Source organism: Balaenoptera musculus, chromosome 2 (genome assembly GCF_009873245.2).
Source record: "Balaenoptera musculus isolate JJ_BM4_2016_0621 chromosome 2, mBalMus1.pri.v3, whole genome shotgun sequence".
Lineage (NCBI taxonomy): Eukaryota > Metazoa > Chordata > Mammalia > Artiodactyla > Balaenopteridae > Balaenoptera > Balaenoptera musculus.
The window spans coordinates 2136591-2156959 of NC_045786.1; the positions used below are offsets into that span (position 1 = coordinate 2136591).

The 20369-nt window shown below is 51.6% G+C and overlaps 1 long non-coding RNA gene across 2 annotated transcripts; it reads right to left on the reverse strand.

Moving 5' to 3' along the window:
• Window positions 1-6502: 6502 nt before the first annotated feature.
• On the reverse strand, window positions 6503-18131 carry LOC118891070. 2 transcript variants are annotated; one of them, XR_005018887.1, is made up of 4 exons: window positions 13420-18131; window positions 13166-13261; window positions 10656-12408; window positions 6503-10309 (listed from the first exon to the last, which is right to left on the reverse strand). It is a non-coding gene; the product is annotated as an uncharacterized LOC118891070 (long non-coding RNA). The 2 variants fall into 2 exon arrangements; XR_005018886.1 differs by having other exon boundaries at window positions 13166-18131.
• Between the last annotated feature and the right edge of the window lie 2238 nt (window positions 18132-20369).

Sequence of the window (20369 nt, forward strand, 5' to 3'; positions counted from 1 at the left end):
GGACCAGAAACCCTCTTTCTGCACTCTCTTTTTTCACTACTTCTTTTACGGATTTGCCACTAGAGTGGAAGCCCTCTTTACCAGGCTCCCCCTAAAACGGCTAGATATCCCCTAATCTCCCTTTTTCAGGAAAACACACTGCCTAAAGCTCTGAGCACGCAGGATGGTTTGCCTGAGGGCTTCCCAGGCTAACTCCGGGCGGTGGCCCAGGTAGGTGGATCCAGGAAGGAGAGGGCGTCCACCCACCAGGGGACCAGAGAGACAGGACAAGCTGCAGCCCCGTGCGTAGGAGTCAATGAAACACAGCGAACACTGTCGCAAGCCTGTGAGACACATGCCGGTGCCTGGCCAGACTCTGAAGACGACAAGGTGTGAGACTGTCCCTGCCTTGTAGAGGCTGAGCCCAGGGCTTGCAATCCAGACCCTTCTAGAGGCCTGGCAGGGAACAGGCCAAGCTGAGGGGGGCAGGTGCGGTGGTGAGTGCTGGGGTCCCCCCACTCCTGTCAAGTGTCCCTAAGTGACAGGGCTGGCTCACGGGCTAGCCACCAGTACAGATGCCCAGGGCCCTGTGCTCAGAAGGGCCCGGCATTTGGGTTTTAATGCCCTTCATATAATGAATTTGATTATTAAATTTTAGTTTTGAATTTGTATTTTGTAAATGAAGTCTGATGGGACAACGGAGCAGGCCCCGGGAAGCCTCAGCCCACGGGGGGCTGTCTGTCACCAACTCCCCAGGACAAGTTCTTTGTTCCAGCTCCCCAGCCCAGGAGAAGAAAGCTGATGTTTTCCCCATTACCAGGTGGCATCTTAGGCTCCTAGAAAAGACTCAAGTACAAACTCCAGGGCCCTGTGGAAGCCAGGTGAGCTTGAACTCCGGAAACCCTTGTCATCAAAGCTCGTGGGATTAACCCACATCTTTCCAAATAAACATGGCACTAAGCTGTGAAAATATTTGCTAAATTAAGCTTTATTTAGCCTAGATCGACTGCCTTTGCTCTCTACTCTATTCAGAAACATCAAACACCAAACCAGTCAAACTAACAAAACTCCCCCTCCTATCTAAAACAGGTGCTCTAAAGATGATACTTGTGAACAGTCATCTTTTTTACAGTCGTCAGAACAGCCACGCTTTATTGATTCTTTAAGCCACGCATCACATGTTTCATTGGCCTTTCCTCATTAAGTGCTCCAAACGGTCCCAGCTGGCAAGATCCCAATGAGGTGCATTGTTCCTCTTAATCCACTCTAGTTCCTGAAAGGGTGTCCCGGTCACATTCCCATAAAAGGATAACAGTTTCCAAGGGCAACAGCAGTTATACATGGAAAATTAATGAATTTGGTTTCTTTATTCAAATAAGCACTTGTGGAACAATAAAATTTGGCAGTGGGGCTTGAAGCAGAGAGTGGTGGTGACAGGTGGTGTGAACAGAGGATGAAGAGAAGGCAGGTCTACATCCAGAAGGAAGGGGAGCCGTGTTCATGGACCACAGATGCTGTGGGAAATGCCTGGGAACACAGTCCTGGGTCCCAACCCACCAGGACCCAGATCATCCTGGGAAGACCAAGGAGACCAGACGGCCGGCCTTTGGAGGGCCGTGAGGCTGTCTCTTTGGCCTTACAATAAATCCCCCCTTTATTCTTTTTTTAAAAATTTATTTTATTAAAGTATAGTTGATTTACAATGTCATGTTAATTCTCCTCTTTGTTCTTGAATAATTTTTTTTAACATCTTTATTGGAGTATAATCGCTTTACATTGTTGTGTTAGTTTCTGCTTTATAACAAAGTGAATCAGTTATACATATACATATATCCCCATATCTCTTCTCTCTTGCATCTCCCTCCCTCCCACCCTCCCTATCCCACCCCTCTAGGTGGTCACAAAGCACTGAGCTGATCTCCCTGTGCTGTGCAGCTGCTTCCCACTAGCTATCTATTTTACGTTTGGTAGTGTATATATGTCCATGCCACTCTCTCACTTTGTCCCAGCTTATCCTTCCCCCTCTCTGTGTCCTCAAGTCCATTCTCTACGTCTGTGTCTTTATTCCTGTCCTGCCCCTAGGTTCTTCAGAACCTTTTTTTTTTTAAGATTCCATATATATGTGTTAGCATACGGTATTTGTTTTTCTCTTTCTGACTTACTTCACTCTGTATGACAGACTCTAGGTCTATCCACCACACTACAAATAACTCAATTTCATTTCTTTTTATGGCTGAGTTATATTCCAATGCATAATTTTTTGTAGGTTTTGGGTTCCTTAAAATCAACAGACCTTGACAAAAAAGCACCTAAAAATACCATAAAATCAGCAGGTATATATATCTGGAAAGAACCTTCAAGATCATCCATTCTGATCTCTCCATTTTACTAGGGTGCCTGAGGCCCAGAGATGGTAAGTGGTGTCCCCAGACCACACAGCTGGGGTTCAGCCTAGGCTCCTCCCATGTGACACTCTTTCTAAGACACCACACCACCTCTTACTTGGAAAAATGTTGTTCAACACATAGAAGGACCAACAGCTATAAAACTGTACCCTAGAATCATGTTTCTAGACTAGAGAATAGAACTCTATACCTTTATAGTCCATTTGGACTCCAATAATTAGAAATTGATGATCATTTCCCATTGTCCTGAGCTGTATTTTTTAAAATGCCAGCCTGGCTTAGGAAAAACAAATTGGTTTCTACCATTTTGTACCCATTTTTATGTAACTAAATAACGTGCTCATGGCCTGTAATCCTAGTCTGTTTATCCAAATAGACTCTCTAGTGTACAAATTGTGTTAACAAATATATACTGTTAGGAACTATATGTAAGAAAAAGTAATGAAATTCTAGCCCGAAGATAAGACTTCATGAATGTGTGTGTGTCGGGTATTTTTCGTTTAATTTTTATTGCTGTTGGTTTAATTTTTTGCGATTTCAACTTGGTCTTCCCTTCAATACATGTAAATAGTAGCCCCATCCTGGAAACACCAGAAGAATGGATAAACAAGCTGAATCATATTCATGGAAGAGAATACAACTCAGTGATCAAAAGAAAAGAAAAACACAGATGGAGCTTATAGTCATGGTGCTGAGAAGCTTTACGTGAAAGTATTGTCTCACGTAGATTTCTAGAAGAGAAAACACTAATCTATGGTGGAAAATCAGAAAAGAAGCTCTTCTGGGGGCAGAGTAGGGACAGGAATTGACTGCGAAGGGGCACAGAGCAATGTCCCCATGGCGGGGGAGGTAAAGCTCTCTATCTTGCTAGGGGCTTAGGTTACAAGAGTGTATGCACATCCCCAAAACACAGCCAGTGAACATGGAAGATGTGCACATTTCATCATATGCAAATTTTACATCCAAAGGAAAAACTACAGACATTGAACCCTCAGTAATAACATGCATGCTGAAATATTTAGGGGATGGTGTACAGATGACTGTAATTTACTTGGCAGTGTCTTATTTAAAACGAGGAAGTTTGCTGGGTGGATGACGGAGTTGGACAGATAAGGCATGAAGCAAGTACGGGAAAACGTTAATTGTGGAATCTAGGTGGTAGGCGTCCGTTAAAAATTCTTACTACATTGCTGTATGCTTGAACATTTTCATAATAAAAGGTTGGAGGGAAAAGCCATGTACGAGCAGAGCAGAAGAGAGCAGGCATCTTCATAATTCAGGACCCTTTGGGCATCGGAAAGAAGCAAGGAAGCAGGGCTGGCACTGGGGCGTCCTGTGGACCATGTTATATCCAGGAATATTTCTATGCCAATGACAGACAGAAAGACTGTTGGAAACAAAAGACAATTTCCTGTTCCAGCTTTGGGGAAGACAAAACAAACACCTGAAAAAAAGGCAATGAGAAAAGCGCAAATGTACCCCTCACCCCACAAGAGATTAGCCCACGTTATCAGCAGAGACAAGCTGTGTTAAGGAGAGATAGTGGCAGAGCCAGCATCAGAGGCTAATCTCTCCGGGAATTAGAGCTTCATTAACTTGTTTTCGGCATTTTTCAGGAAGAATCCACAGATTCTGAACTATGACCGTTTGCATATTATTTCTTCTTATCACTAAAATAAATAAATAAATAAAAAGAACATGGTTTGCCCACACGGGCAGTGATTGGTGGATAATGAAGACATAATGCTGACTGGTATTTGGAACTTGTCACTTATTGGTAAGCTCATTTTTCACCCCCCTAAAATCTGTCCCTATCGGCGCTTAGGGCAGAAACCCTTTTTTTCTACCCTACTCCACCCACGTTGTTCCCTTTTCTCCTCTTTACTTGCTTTTTGAAGGGATCAGTGGTGAAGGAAGAGATTACTAGGAAGTACCCCGCTTTCTCCCCCCCCCCCCATTCTCCTATCTGGGCTTGTTGCCTTCCAGGAACAGGGAGATCACTGCCACCTGCTGAGGCAGGACGGTTCCGGGCGTCACACTTGAAGACGGCATCACAGGAAGGGAAGCAGAGGCCAGAGGGTTCTCAGGGAGCCTCAGAGCCGCTCCCAAAGCGAAAGCGAACTTCCTGGACCACGTGTGTGATGTTGTGGGGAGGACTGAGGACAGATAAGGACCTCGGAGAGGCAGGAACCATGCAGTCGTCGGGCACTCGCCCCTTCCCCGGCTCTTCCCTCCGGCAAGGTCCCTCCGCCCAGGGTCCTAGCACTGTGGTCTAGTTTGTAATTTTGGAAAACCACCCCTTTCCAACATCCCTCCTCAAGCCTTCAAAAATCATCTGCAGTTCCACAGTGTGCAGAGCGGAAGCAGCATGGAATTCGGAGTTGGGAAAACCTGGGCTCCAGTCTCTGTGTTCCCTTCTGTCTGGGTGTCAAGAGTGCAGGAAGGGAGTGGCTCTGGGGGCGCAGTGTCCCCCAGGCCCCAAGGGCAGGGTGGCTGTCAGGCTCTAGGGGCCTCGTGGTGTGGGAACTCCTGGCGTAGCCTGGTGCCCACCGAACATTTGGGGTCTGGGAAAGGGGGTGATGGTGCAAAATGGAGGAGACTGAAGGCATTTCCCGTTCAAAAGCAGGTATCCCGGGGCAGAAACACTGCTCAGTTACCCATCACTGGCCGAGGGCCGCTGTGTGACCAAGCAGGCTGAGCGCTGCCATGAGGGGAGAGGGTTCAACTCATCCTCTGTGCTGGGTAACAACTCACACAGACAGTGGTTAGAACAACACACAGTTTTCATCTCCCAGGGTCTGTGGGTCAGGAGTCCGGACCCGGCAAAGCTGGGGCCTCTGCTCACGGTGTCCCCAGGCTGAAATCAAGGTGTCCACCGGGGGTCCGATCTCATCCGGGTATCAGGGGCCCCTCCGGGGTCACTGGTTGTCAGCAGAATCCGGTTCCTTGCAGGGGTAGGACGAGGTCCCGTTTTCTTTCTATTTATTTGTTTGTTTGTTTTTATTGAAGTACAGTTGATTTACAATGTGTGTTAGTTTCAAATGTACAGCGAAGTGATTCAGTTATACACATATATTCCTTTTCAGATTCTTTTCCCTTTGTAGGTTATTACAAGATCTTGAGCAGAGTTCCCTGTGCTATACAGTAGGTCCTTGTTGGTTATCTATTTTATATATAGTAGTGTGTCTATGTTAACACGCTTGCCCCCTTGGCAACCATAAGTTTGTTTTATGTCTGAGTCTGTTTCTGTTTTGTAAATAAATTCATTTGTGTCATTTTTTTAGGTTCCACCTATAAGTGATATCATATGATATTTGTCTTTCTCTGTCTGACTTACTTAGTAAGATAATCTCTAGGTCTATTCATGTTGCTGCAAATGGCATTGTTTTGTTCTTTTTTATGGCTGAGTAATATTCCATTGTATAATATATATGTACCACATCTTCTTTAACCATTCCTCTGCTGATGGACATTTAGGTTGTTTCCATGTCTTGGCTATTATAAATAGTGCTGCTATGAACCTTGGTGCATATGAACATATGAACATTGGTGCATGTATCTTTTTGAATAATAGTTTTCTCCGGATATATGCCCAGGAGTGGGATTGCTGGATCATATGGCTTTTTAAGGAATGAGGTCCCGTTTTCTTGTTGACTGTCATTGAGGGTCACCTTCAGCTTCTAGAGGCCCCCCTTGGGTCCTAGCCTCTGACCACCCCCAATAGGGATGGTCAGAGCCAGCAGAATGGCTCTCCCTTCAAATCTCCCTTCAGTCAGCTATGAAGGGCACATAATATGTGATATATAGAATGTGACCTAATCATCCCATCGCTTTGCCAATAGGATGTAACCTTATCCAGGAAGAGGCCAGCCATCCTATTCACAGGTCCCACCTGTACTTCGGGGAGGGGGTTATGTAGCATGTGATCGTTAGGGGGCAGAATCTTGCGGTCCATCTTAGAAAACTGGCCTGAGAGAAATGGGCTCAGAGCATCAGGCCGACAGGGAGGGGAAAGGGCCGGACTGCTCACAGTCAGCACAGGCTCTGAGACCTCCCCAGCTTCTAGGAAGTTCCATAGCATGAGAAGGGCCTTGGGTTAAAGCCAGAATAGCCCCAGCCAGGTTTATTTCCTGAGTTTCCTTTAGAATCATGGATGTTTTGGTCATTTTTAAAGACAGACTATATATTGGGGGAGAGACGCTGCTTTTGCTGCTGCTTCTCAGAATAATGTGGGTCCAGGTCCATTCCTGAGACACGTGGTATCATCAGATAGTGAGGAATCAAGAATTGGATGCAGACAGACATCATGCCAGCCAGCAGAGAAGTTCTCTCTTCTCTGAAGACGTCCTTGGAAAGAGACTCCTGCTGCCCCGAGACCCTATTACCCAGGTTGGTATCTCTAGCCAGCAGGACAGACTCTGTTTGACTGAAATCCTCATCTTTTTCTAACCTCGGTGAAGGCATAGAAAATGATTCATAGATTCACAGATAAGAGAGAAAGAGACAGAAAGAGACACAGAGGCAGAGAGAGACAATGAATCATCCATCCCTCAGCCTAAGGCTGAGAAAGCCTCGGGTTTGGGGTTGGATGTCTCCAAAGACCAAGATACAAATCAGGTACAATTCTCCCAGCGCCAGGCTGACGCTCACCCCCTCTGAACACCAGTGCGCTCCAGCCCTGGTGGATCTTTGCAATCTTACCTTGGGCTGTTCAAAGTCCTTCCCATCCAGTTTTTGGTAGGATTGCTTGGAGCAAAACCATCCCCTGGGACCTATTTATTGAGTGCTTACAATATGCTGGACTCTGTGGGAAGTCAGTGAAGAGGTCGGGCACAAACCTGTGAAAAATGAAACGGCAGGAGCCAATGCAAAGAAGACAAAGGAAGAGATCACAGGGTGCGCCGTGATTAATTGCCAGATGGTCAAGATAAAAACCTCCCAGGAGCTCAAAAGAAGCGGTGATTGCCTCACACCCGGTGCTGAGTCAGAGGCTGACTTGATTAAAAAATTTAGCCTGGATTCAGTCCAAACTATTTTTTTCTCCTTTCACCACCTTCCATTCTCCTCCCCCCAGATCTTCTGGATGTTTGGAAGTAGAGGTGTTTTCCAAGCAAAGTTCTAAGAAGAGTTGTCAGTCTAAACTTGCTTCCAAAGAACAGCAAGAAAGCCCAACAAAGTAGCAATGTCCTAAAGTAATCCTGCTTTTTCACTTGATGTCATAACTTAGTTTCAGCGGGAGATACAGAAAGTCATAGATTGTACTCTTTAATGACTTTGGTGCAAGTGGAAACAAAATGCTTAATCACACCCTGTTCGATGCAGCTGAGCTTGAGTTGGCACTGCTGCGGGGTCTGAACCAACCTGAGGCTAGGGAACAGTCCTTCCAATAGTATATATTGAGCCTCTACTTAAAACAAGGCAGGCCTGAACTTATCTTCCTAGAACTCACAGTTTATCTGCAAAGAGAGAAGTAACAGGTAATGACAACACAGCATGTTTGGGTTATCTATTGCTGTGTCAAATACCATCCTAAAACTCTGGAGTTTTAAAAAAGATGCTTTTTGTTTCTCACAAGTCTCTGGGTGGACGGGGCTCAGCTGGGCAGTTCTTCTGCTTCACATTCTGGAGCAGCTGCATTCAGCTGGGAGCCTGGGGGTGGGGTGGAGTGCGGGGCTGGAAGGTCCAAGATGGCCCATCATCCCCCAGGGTCTCGCGTCATTCAGTAGACTAGCCTGGGCTGCTTGAGGGTGTGGTGACTGCCTTCCAAGAAGGAGGGTTCCAAGGAAACAAGCTCCAGGACAGAGGTCCTATCAATTATTTGCCTGTATCACTCTGACTCATGTCCCGACAGCCAAAGCAAGTCACACGACCACGCCCACAGTCAGTGTGGGAGGGGCCACGTAAGGTTATGCAAACCAGGAGGCGTGGTTCTTCTGGGGACTAGCAAATAATCATCCTCCCCTTGATGTAAATACTACGAGAGCAGTAAGGAGCACACTGGAGGGGCAAGGAACCCAGGTTTAAAGGTCAAGGTGACTTCCTGGAGGAACAGACCTTAACCAGACATGAAGGATGGGGAGGCACGTCAGGGACCTCTGTTGTTTTGCCTCGTTATTTCTCGGAAAGCAACTCGTAAGATTTGTGTTAGGTATACTGTGTATATAAAGTAATTAATTTTTTTAATTTGTAAGAATTAATCAACTGTTAGGAGATAGAGCCATAAGCACACTTTTCACATGGCCACAGCTGCCAGCAAGACCGATCGATTTCCACCGTGTCTCCCCTTCTCTCTCTCGTCCTGGTCCCCAGCGATGTGACTCTGACTTTGGATTCTACATGTCAGCGTTTCCTGCTCTCACTTTCCCCTTGGTAGTAGTGGATGCTTCCAAACTGGTAACATTCCTATGTTGATGGTTAAGCCTTAATTCTTGTAAGATGATCATTTCCTGATTCCCCGACTGATTTTTCTTGGGATTCTGAAAAACATAAATTTCCCAAGAATGGCGGAGAAGGCGTCCTTGCCCAAGGGAACACTTGTATTGTGGCTGAAACAAAGAGGATGAGGGGGAGAGACAGTCCGAATGAGGTGGTGGGGGGAGGAGTCACACAAGAGGGAAGGTCTCATGAGCCCTTTTCAGTTAGAGCTTTATCCTTACGGCAAGAGGAGGTCACTGAAAAGTTCTAAGACGGGGAATGACAAGATCAGAATTGCATTTTAGAAAGATCTCCAAGGCAGAGGTGTGGATTGGATGCAGGGAAACCTACCAGAAGGCTGAAGAAATGATGCAGTGGTGGTCTGAGATGGTCTGGATTGGGTAGGGGCCACGGGGATGGGAAAGGAAAGAACATGAGACCAGCCTTCGTGATTGATGAGGTGTAGGACTTGTGGCGTCCGGAAGAGTTCGGCAGTCAGCCTCTGCTCTCGTGCCCGATGACCTCCCCAGGAAGATACCCCAGGTTCTGAATGTTTACAGACAGCAGAGATAAGCACCATTTCTACTTGTAGCCACTGCCCCCCGCAAACACTCCCCCAGTTATTTCCTTTTGTGGACACTCACCCTCCCTCCTTATACAGTGTCTGTCTTAATCTTGGAGTTTCCTAAACAAAAGTCATCTTTAAAATGATGATTTTCTACCAGAATACTCAAGCATCTCCCGGAGACAACTCTGTCCCATCACGTCTATGTCAGATTTAAACAGTGCTTTATCTCATTCTCCAGGCAGGAGCAAGCCAAGACAAATTCCAGAATGGAATTCCAAGATGCTGGAAAGCAATAAAGAAGGTGCTTTGTCACAGGACTGCCGCTAGCCTGTATGACTCTTCAGTGTTACTGAAAACGGCACCAGTTCCGCTGGGCTGATGCAGCCCCAGTGGCTTCATTTCTGTGGCTGGCAGCTGAGAGTGGCCCCTGGTTTGACGGGCCAGAGCAGCGCCCAGCGTTTTCGTGAGCTCTGCCCTCTGCAGGGGGACGGCTCTCCGTGGTCTCTCACATCTCTGTACCCCTGCCAGCAGAGGCAACACCTTCTCAAGGATGCTTGTGCTGCAGACAGCTCGGAAAAGAGAGATAGCACCTCCCTTTAGAGAAAAGGGCGGTTTGTACTATCCCGTACCATAAAGATGACTCTCTCCAAGGCCAAGGTCAGGTGTGCTTGCAGCCCGTGATAAATGACTGGGGTTCCTTAAGCACAGGGTTCCTGAGCTGTGACGCCAGCCTTGCCTGTGCAGTGTCCACCTGAGCCTGACGGGCGAGGGCAGCTGAGGGACAAGCCCCTGAAGCCGCTGCTGCCGCCTGAGCTGCTGCGTCTCTGTCTCTGACCCAGGCGTCTCGTGTCTTCTGCCAGCTGGGGCAGGCTAGCCAGTAGCTAGTGAGGAGGGTAAAACCTCAGACCCGTCAGCGTTCTGAACCTCCCACGGAGCTTACATTCTGATGGAGGAAGAAAAAAACATGTAACCAAGCAAAGTAATCTGAATTGTCAGAGTGACTAGAGAGAAACAGATCAGAGGCTGAAACAGATAGCGTGGCTCGTGGTGGGCGTACCGCGGTGAGGATGGCCTCTCAGGAGCGGGACCATTTCAAGCGCCTAAGGGGAGGTTTAGGCAGAAGGGCATCAGGCCCAAAACCCCAGGCAGAGGGAACCGCACGCACACCCTGAGGTCTGTTTGGGGAACAGGAAAAAGATCAACGGGATTCAGGGATGGTTAAGTGAGAGAGAGCTGTGTCCTGAGATGAAGGGGGAAGCGGGCACGGCAGGAGCAGCACAGATTCTTACGTGCTGTGGGGTCTGGCTGTTTCCTAAGGCTTTCGGGCAGGGAGTGAATTGGCCTGTTGATCTCCTAGAAGGTCGCTGTCTGTGTGGAGCTCACAGGGGCCCAGAGACAGCTGCAGCCAGAGAAACCTGTAGGGAGAAGGTGGAAACAACATGTTCGCGGGGTAAGGTCAATACTGATGCCAGAGATCAGGCCATCAGACAGTGATGATGGGCCAGAAATGAGCTTGACTCTTTAGAAGAAGCCCAAGGTTATAGGAAAACATCTGTGGATAGACTTTAGAGAACGAATATTTCCCCACTGACTTATTTTAGTGATGGCTCTCTCTTCATTGTTTGATTTTCTCTTGGCAATGCTTCCAAACCCTTTCCTCTGGCCACCCTTCCCTTCCTTATCAATCACAGTGACCTATAAAGAAAAACTTAACTACAGTGAAGAGGCTGCTATTTAAAGGAGCTTCTGAAATGAAGCGTTCCTTCTCCTTTGTTTTGTAAGCTTCAACAGCAGTGTTCACGGGGTGACCGCATGTGTGTTAACCAGGGCAAGACTCGCTGCCACCATGACAAATGTAAAGCACGAGTGACACAGGTGGGCGGGCCCTCGGCTCCATGCAGACACTCAGGGCCTGGTGGATGGAGCTGGGGCTCTGGGAGCTGCACTATCTAGAGCACGTGCTCCCCAGCAAAGTAGAAGAAAGAGGTGACGAAGCCCCCAATTTTAATCGCCTCAGCTCAGAAAGAGCACCCATCACTTCCACTTCTGGTCCATGGGCCTCATCTGAGTGGTGAGAAAGGCTGAGAAATGCATTTGAAGAATCCGTTGCTGAGCCCTGTTGCTGCACAGTCTGTCTACAAAACATCAAGAGGCAAAAAGGAGAGGAAATCACGTGGAATTTGCTAAGTGCCTTCTCAGCGTCAGGCACGGTGACTTTTGTCCCCATATTCATTTTCTGTTGCTGTGTCACAGGTCATCACAGACTTAGGTGCTTCATACAGCCGCCATTCACAGACTCCCAGCCCTGCAGGGCAAATGTCCCGTGGTGCCCCTGGGCGCTCTGCTCAAGGTCTCCAAGCTGAGATCTAGGTGTTGTTCAGGCGGGCTCTTCTTGGGGCCTCTGGAAAGGATCCACCCTGAGTTCTTTCAGGTCGTTGGCTGGATCCAGGTCCTTGCAGCGGGGCACTGAGGGGTCTCTCAGCTCCTTCATCTTCAAAACCAACAGCATACGTGGACTCCTCTTCGTGCTTTGAATCTCTGTGACTTCTCCTTCTGCCACCAGCCAGAGAAAACTCTGATTTTACAGAGGACACGTTATGAGATTATCAGACCCCGGCGGGTCTCAGAAAGCTGGGTGACATCCTGCCCCCTGCTTCCCAGGCAGAGCCCTTGGGAGCAGAACAGCGGTCCCTGCAATGGGTCAACCCTGGGCCTTTGTCATGCTCATCCAGCATGAAACGGAAGGAGCAACTTGCCTCTGTGACCCTGAGTGCTGTGGAAGTAACACAGCCCCCAGGACGCCGGGGCACGTGAAGGGGAACACAGGATCTCACCGCACTACCTGCGTGGACCAAGGGCAAAGGCCGAGATGAGATGCTGAACATCCTGGGGGTTGCTGATGTGAGCAGATGACAGTTCGGCCAGATGCTACCCGCCACCTGGCTCCTTGGTGGAATGTCAGCCCCCTGGGACTTGGGTGATATAAGCCACAGCCCCAGGGAGAAGAAAGGGGGAGTTTCCATCGTCCCAGCAGGATGTGATCTGGAAAGCGAAACCAAGGTGATATGTAGACAAATGGAAAGCACTGTACTTCTGCACACCTTGATTTTTGCAAGGTCTGCACGAGCTCCATCGCTGGGGAGTCACCGCCCACCCTGGAGGCAAGGAGTTCCCAAGGTCATCCTGAAACAAAGCAGGACCCTACAGTCTTTCCCCCACGTCCTCTGCCTGCCTTTTGTCTGTGGACAAATTTTGGCCAAAGAATAAGTTTAATCAGAGAAGGGAGAAGATGCAGAAACAAAGGAAAGCACTCAGATGAGACCAAATAATAATAGTTTAGTCATTAAGCAGAGTCAAGGACCTTTAGTTCCTTCTCAAGGAGGAACCATATATTCTGAGCCATGTCCTGGGAGCCGTCCTGTAGGTACTGAAGCCCCACCAGGTGGGAGAAGTTAACCGCATGATGACCAGACTGTAGCCATGACAGAAGCTGCCACAATTCCAAGAGCTGGCCTCCAAGAAATGGGAGCAAAGCAACCCTGGAACTAAAGACTAACTGTACTTAAACCATCAAGATGACTCTGGTCAGACCACCGCGTGACCAATGTCAAGATGACCGTCAGAGCTGACTGTGCTGTTTCTGCACGGAACCCCCTCTCTCTGTCTATAAAAGCTCTCGCCCCCTGATTATCAGGGGGTTGTGGAGGGGAGTTGGCCTTTGGACAGGGGTCCACCCCTGTCCCCTCCCGCTGCTCAGTTACCGGCCTCCAAAATAAAGCAAACTTTCCTTTTCACCAACCTTGCTTCTTTATTGGCTGTTGAGCGGTGAGCGCCCGGACCCACTTTCGGTAACAATCCCAGTCCGCAGGGCAGTCCTTCCAACAACGCTGGCCTTCTGCATCCATCACAGAGAGAAATGGGCTTTTAACTTAAAAGGACGCATTCTTATTCAACAACTGTTTATGCATCTGCTAGCCGCCATTCTGGGCCCTGGAGGTGCTGCGAGGAACCAACCAGACGTGGAGCTTAGAATCTAATGGGGAAAAGACTCACGATAAATAAGGAAGATGCAGAGATGTTCGGTGTGGGAAGTGCTGCAGAAGAGCTGGGGCTGCGGGAGCCTGAGTGAGAGTTCAGACAGGCGGCCGGGGCGCCACTGAGAAGCGGACCTTTGAACATGACCTGAGGGAGTGGAGGGGGAAGCCGTGCGGACATCTGGGCTTGGGGGCTCCCAGGAAAGGACACAGCAAGCGCACAGGCCCTGGGATGACGCACACCTGCCATTCGGGCATGGCAGGGACCCAGCGTCTAGAGTGGGGGGCCCACGGGGGTCCTTGTGGGTGTGCTCAGAGGTGCTCCAGGACAGTGCTTTGCGGCCCTTAGGAGGACTTCGGCGTTTACTCCGAGCGATAACAGGAGCTCCGTTAGACTCCATCTTTGGAAATGCAAGAGGTAGACGCTGGGAGAAAACAAGAAGAATTAGGAACGTAACCCTCCGACGCATCCTGAGATTCTCGGAGACTTACGGGAGCATTTAAGACTCTGTTCCTAAGACAGCTATTTCAATGTTCTGCAGTATCTTACCGTCTTCCCTGCAGGAGATGATGTGATGACCAGAAACCTCACCGCCCGTCCGCCCTCAGGCAACGCCCCCTGCTGGCCGTCAGCGGTAACGCAGGCCAGGCGTTTCTCTTGAGCCCCCAGCCCGGAGGGGTACCCCGCTCGGTAGGGTGGGAGGGGGCAGGACTCTATTTCTTTCCATCTGATTCCTTCCCCCCAAGGGCAGCAGCTCTGCGGGGCGAGGCCAGGTGACTGTCTTTGACCAGAGGCTCCAGGCAGCGCCTCTCGCTGGCTTCTCCTCGGATCCCCGACGGCGGCGGGGCGCGGGGCTGACCTCCAGGCTCCCCTCCCGCATGGGGAGGGCGCGAGGCAGGCTTCCCCGGGCGCCCCCGGGACCCGCAGAGCTGGTGCCTTCAGGGATGGGGGTGCCCACGTTGACTTGGCGGGGGGCCCAGACCTGCGGCTGGCGGAAGGCGTCCCCTCCCTCAGGGTTTCGGCTGCCCGTTCAGGACACACGGAGCCCTCGGGAGGAGGCAGGGGCGAGGTCCAGGGTTGGCTCGGCCTGGCTCGGATCCCTCCTGTTCCCGCTCCGTCCAGCCCGGGAACATCTGCTCCACACCCAACCTCCAGGCCATTCAGGGTTCCGGTTAAAGGGCAAAGGTGCCCTTTCTGGGTCCTGCCCAGTGCTGGCGTCCCCGGACGTCCTACCGCGTGTGCCCCCCGCTGGTCGCCTCAGCCAGTGTAAGTGCCCGTGTGCCTCGGCCATGGTGTGCTAGGGCCTCCATGGGAGCGTGCCCACATTCACGCAGGGGGCAGGGGGCATCTGTGGGCTGTGCTGTGTCCACGTGTGAGCTCAGGACCACCCCTGCCTGGACTGGATAGTGTTCCCCCCAAATTCCTATGCCGAAGCCCTAATCTCCAGTGTGACTGTGTGTGGACGTAGGACCTTTAAGGCAGTGATGAAGGTTGAATGAGGTCATAAGGGTGGGCTGGTGTTCTCGTGAGAAGAGGCACGGACGCCGGGGGGACACCTGCACAGGGAAAAGGCCGTGAGAGACACAGCGAGAAGGCAGCCGTCTGCAAGCCCGGGAGGGGGCCTGCTGCAGACGCCAACCTGCCGACATTGACCTTGGGTTTCCAGCCTGCGGTAACTGACAAAAGAAATGTCCGCGGTTCAAGCCTCCCAGTCCGGGGTGTTTTGTCCCGGCAGCCCGAACAGACTAACACAATTCCCCTGTGCTTTTCTGATGGGATGTCAAACAACGGGAAGCGAGAGAGACGGTCTATTCTAAGACATTCTCACTCAGAGTGAGGCAGAGAGGCTGGGATGGGAGGGAAAGGCAGGAAATAGGACAGGAGCAGAGGCTGACTGCTGTTGTCAGGACCCCCCAGGACCTCCGTCCTATGGGTTGCATCCTGCTTCCTTTTTCTAATTGTCATCAAGAGGCTGCAGCGGGGCCCAGTGACCCTCCGTGGCCTCCCATTTGCCAAGAGAAGACTCCCCCAGGTCGGAGCTTACGCAGCTAACTCCCCTGCAGCTGGAGCTCTCCCCCCGCCCAGGCAAGCATTTGTGGGTGAGCACGTGCTTTCCCTTTGGAGTTGAAAACGCTGGCATCCCAGGCAGGCCTGTGTTAAGCCGGGGCTGGGCACAAATAGCTCCCCGCATTGTTCAGCCACTGCAGAGATCCATGTGCCCTTTAAAAATAGCAGCGCCGTGCTAGAAATGTTCAAGAGAAGACACGTTGGGTGTGTGTGTGTGTGTCTGCCACGCCCTCTTCTATCTTCGTTCTGAGATACAAAATTAGAGCCTTGCGGAAGGGAAAGGAGAAAGAAGATGATTAACACACAGCCGTGCCCACGCATACCCCACCACCTCTTTTCAGATTGATACCCCGCACACCCTGCCCAGAGACAGTGCTTAGCAAGAATGCGCCTTCTCCAAACCACTAGGAGGCATCCATAAAGGAATCTGTCTGAAAATAAATGAGTAGACTTAAAACTCAGCCTTCCTGGTTGAGATCAGTTGAAAAAAGCTACACTGGGTCTGAGGGAGAAAGAGGGAGAGAGTGGAGAGATTTCACTAATGGACAGGAAATGCTTTTCAAGGCAAAATCTCTCTCCTCCAAGCTGCCTTGAAGCCACGAAGCTACCTTCTTGGATGGGAACAGAGCCGGGTGGGGGGAATGCTGGGTCCTGGAGCTGGGTGGTCAACACCCTCACCTCAACACACACACACACACACACACACACTGCTCTGCAGGCCTGACTCAGCTCAGGGCCACTGTGTAACCAGCACAAGGGCGTGGACTCAACATGAAAGAGGTCCCCAGGCACTCGGACCCTTGTCAGCAAAAATAGTGGTGCTTGGAAGCGACAGCTGGGATGGTTGGAATTGTAACGAGAAATTCCAAGAGGGCTGGACGCTTCTAGGGGAGCCTGTGAGTTGAGATGGGGACAGATGTTCCATCGAGGGAGAGAAAAATGTTTAAAGAACCCTGTCATTCCCAGCCATCAGCTCCAAGTTCTAAACTGAGAAAACTGCTCTTTGCCTCAGAGAAAGAAAGGAGAAGTCCAGCCACGAACACTGTATGTAGGCAGCAGCTGGCATCTCCCCTACGAGGGCCTTGAGACCTTTGTACAAATCAAGCGCCCTCGTTCCTACTGCTGTAGGCGGCGCTGCCCCTGCTCTCAGAAGCGGTTTTCCCGATGCCCCCGGTGGCTCCAAAAGCAAGCTGTTTCTGCTTGCATCCCTCACGCAAACAGACACTATACCTAAGGCTCGAGGTTAAGGGTCACTTCCTGCATTTGTTCTGCTGATATTTTTGCCGTTTCCTCGCCACCATTCACTGCTTCCTGCCTCCTTCTCTCTTCTGCTCTCTAAGCGAAGAGTCCGTTACTGGGCACTTATTGCAACCGTCGACGAGATCCTAGGCTAGGAAGTGTGCAGAGGCTCTCATCCGATCTTCACAATCACCCTCCAGAAGGAGAGACTCTGAGCTTCAGTTTACAGAGGAGTAAATGTGGGCCCAGAGAGGTGCCTACCTTGACCGAGGCTGCACAGCTAATGCGCGTTAAGGTCAAGATTGCAGCCCTGTGCCCCTCTAAGCCGGCTCCCGCAGCCTCTCCAGGCCTGCCCGGGGCCCCAGGACGGAGCGGGAGTGGCTCTGGCAGAGAGTCCTGAAGGGGCGCCGTGAGTCCCAGCAGGGCTGCGCTGCCAGATTTCCTGGATTTCCGAGCCAGCTCGTGCCGATCCGCCCTGGGGTGTGGGAACCCACGGCGGCCCCAGGACCCTGCTTTCCTGGGCACTCAACACTCAACACCACCACCAACGGCGAGATTCTGGTGAATCGAACAGTAACCCCTCCTACAGAAAGATCAGGGACCCAAACCCAGTCACAAAGGTGAAAGCGGCCCCAGAGAGAAGGGGATGGCAACTTCTAACAAGAGCAGACAGAAAGACAACTCTGTATATTTTTTTAAAAACTCAGCGGAAACTGCCAGCTCCCAGGTGGGAAGAAACGGTCTGGAGCCAGCCCGAGTCTGGGACACACTCGTCGCGACCTCGCCGGCCCCTCCATCCACACCCTGGTCCCTCCAGCCACTGGAGGGTCACAGTTCCCGAGGGCAGAGTCCAGCAGCCGCCCAGGCCAGCGAGGGCTCGTTAGCCAAGGCCGTGCTCCTGTGATAGTGGTCAGAGCCCGGGGCCAAATAGGAGAAGGAATCCAGGTCAAGGTTGGGCTTTGAGCAGAGCTGACGGATTAATCTTTGTAGCAAGCGCTGAGTCTCAAATGCACCCAAATTCTTTAACATTCAGCTCCCAAAGCACACGATCTCCCCCAAACAGAGGTCGATTTGTAGACTTCCTTTGCCCTCAGCTTATTCCCCAATCTTGCCCACCATCTTCTAAAAATCGGTGAAAACTAATTTGGGTGACTTCCCTGAGTAGCTCGGAGAGGAGTTAAGCCCAGGAGGGAGTCCAGGGAACCGTGGGATTCGCGTCACAATTAGGTCCCGTGGAGACACACTGATTTCTGCGATCGGGTTGCAGGTTAGGACTTGATGCAACCACAGGCTCGGAGAGTTAGGGGTTCAAACCACAAGCCACGCACGGACCGGCACAGGCCGCTCGGCTCGGGGGGGTCAAGCTTGGAAAAGATAGTGACAGTTTCAAGACCTGGAGCTGGTACCCTCAAGCTTCCGGAGGAGGCAAGGGAAAAGGGAGAAGTGTGTGTGGGGTGAGAGGGGGAGAGGAGGAGAGAGGCTGGGAGGGGGGCAAGGGGTGGGAAGTGGGGGGAGGAGAGAGGAGGGGAGGAGGGGGGAGGAGGGGGAGGGGGAGGGGAGGGAGAAGGGGAGAGGGAGAAAGGGGAGGGGGAGGGGGAGGGGAGGGAGGAGGAGGGGGAGAGGAGAAGAGGAGAGGGAGGTGGGGGAGACAGGCGAGGGAGGGAGCAGGAGAGGAGGGGAGGGAGGGAGGAGGTGGAGGGGAGGGGTGAGGGTAGGGGGGAGGGTGAGGAGAAGGGGGAGAGGGAGAAAGGGGGAGGGGAGGGGGAGGGGGGGGAGGAGGAGGGGAGAGGGAGAAGAGGGAGGGGGAGGGGGGGGAGACAGGGAGGAGGGAGCAGGAGAGGGAGGGGAGGGGAGGAGGGGGAGGGGAGGGGGGGAGGGGAGGAGGGGGAGGGGAGGAGAAGGGGAGAGGGAGAAAGGGGAGGGGAGGGGGGAGGGGGAGGGAGGAGGAGGGGAGAGGGAGAAGAGGGAGGGGGAGGTGGGGGAGACAGGGAGGAGGGAGCAGGAGAGGGAGGGGAGGGGAGGAGGGGGAGGGGGAGAGGAAGGGGGGGGGGGGGGGAAGGGGAAGGGGAGGGGGGAGGAGGAGGGAGGAGGAGGGGGAGAGGGAGAAGGGTGAGGGGGAGGGAGGAGGAGGGGGAGGAGGAGGGGGAGGGGTGGGGGAGGAGGAGGAGGAGGTGGAGAGAAGGGAAGGGGGCAGGAGAGGAAGGACAGGCTGACTTGTGCTTTTGAACCCAGGGCTTCCACGTTCCAATAGGAGTGCGTTCCCAGACCAGGAGGAGACCGCTGAAGCTGTGAAGCAGGAGGGCACTGTCTGCAGGACCAGCACCTGGGTGCTGCTTCTGCAGGTGCCCCACCACCTCCCCCAACCCATGCCCAGGTCACGTGTGCTTACCAGCTGGCTGGAGGATTTGCTCCGTGAAAAGGGGCAGCTGGTCCTTCTTGGACTTTGCTTGGGTTTCTGGGGCAGGGAACCTAGATGTCAAGTTTAATGAGCATCTTTCCGGCTCCTCAGGAATGGAAAACATGCTTGTGGGTGAGGAGGAAGCCGATCATAGCAAATAAACCCATTTCTTGAGGACAAGCGTCGCCGTGGGACGGGCCTCTGTCCAGGGGAGGAGCAAGCCGCTTCCTGAACCTGTGCACTGAGCTGTGACCCGGGGACGTGGCGGGGTCTCGGCGGCTGTGGCTGATTCAGGTGCTTTGGCTGACCCGGCCCAGCTGGTTTGCTGCACTGTGGTGGCCTGGTTCAAGCAGCACTAAGACTGCCTTTTCTGGGACCTCCATCAGTGGTGCTGACATTTCATACGCATGCTGGAATATATGCACAGGAATTTAAAATGTTCTGGGTAATAAAAGAAAGCCTCAAGAACACTAGTACTGTAAAACAGTGGCGTGAACATTGATATCACAATGATATTAAGGGAAAAATATCAAGAGCTTCACTGCTTCCTTTCCGAGCCTTTACTAAGACCAGAAGTGAAAAAGACTCCCTGTGACTTTAGCCTCCAGAGTGTAAACTTGGCCAATCTGTCAAGCAAATAACACGCAGTGACTGTGTGACTTTGGGTGGTGTTACTGGGCAAATATCAGAGAAATACGTCACTTGTTCCCAGGACGCAGGGCCTTTGGCACTTAAACCAGGACAGTCCAGGCAAACCGGGACTTGGTGTAACACACATCCAGGCCCAACCCAGGCCACCTAATGAATTCCTGCCTGCTTGTCAAGGCTGGGATCTCCCCTCTGAGAAGGTCCGTGGCGCTGTGATCCATCCAAATGCTCTTCTGGTTTGTGGCACTCGTGACATGCTGTTCTTTTGTGCTCAGCTGTTCCAGATACGTCCACGAACTATAGCGCTAGCGTTGCCTGGGAACTTGTCAGAAATGCAGGATCCCAGCTTCAACCCTTAAATCTGCACATTTCACAAGGTCCCCAGGAGGTTGGTACAAAATTTGTGATGCCGTCCTAATTCTCCATTTGGTTTGAGAGGTGGACTTGTTTCTCCCAACCAGGGGTACAAACAGCCCCACAGAATGAGGGTCCCCTCATGCCATGCTGGGTACAACGTGGGCACTCGGGCACCTTAACTGCTGGGACTGCATGGGGGACCCCAAAACGTGCTTGGGAGTCACCTCAGCCTCTCCCCTCACATCCTGTTCCCAGTTGC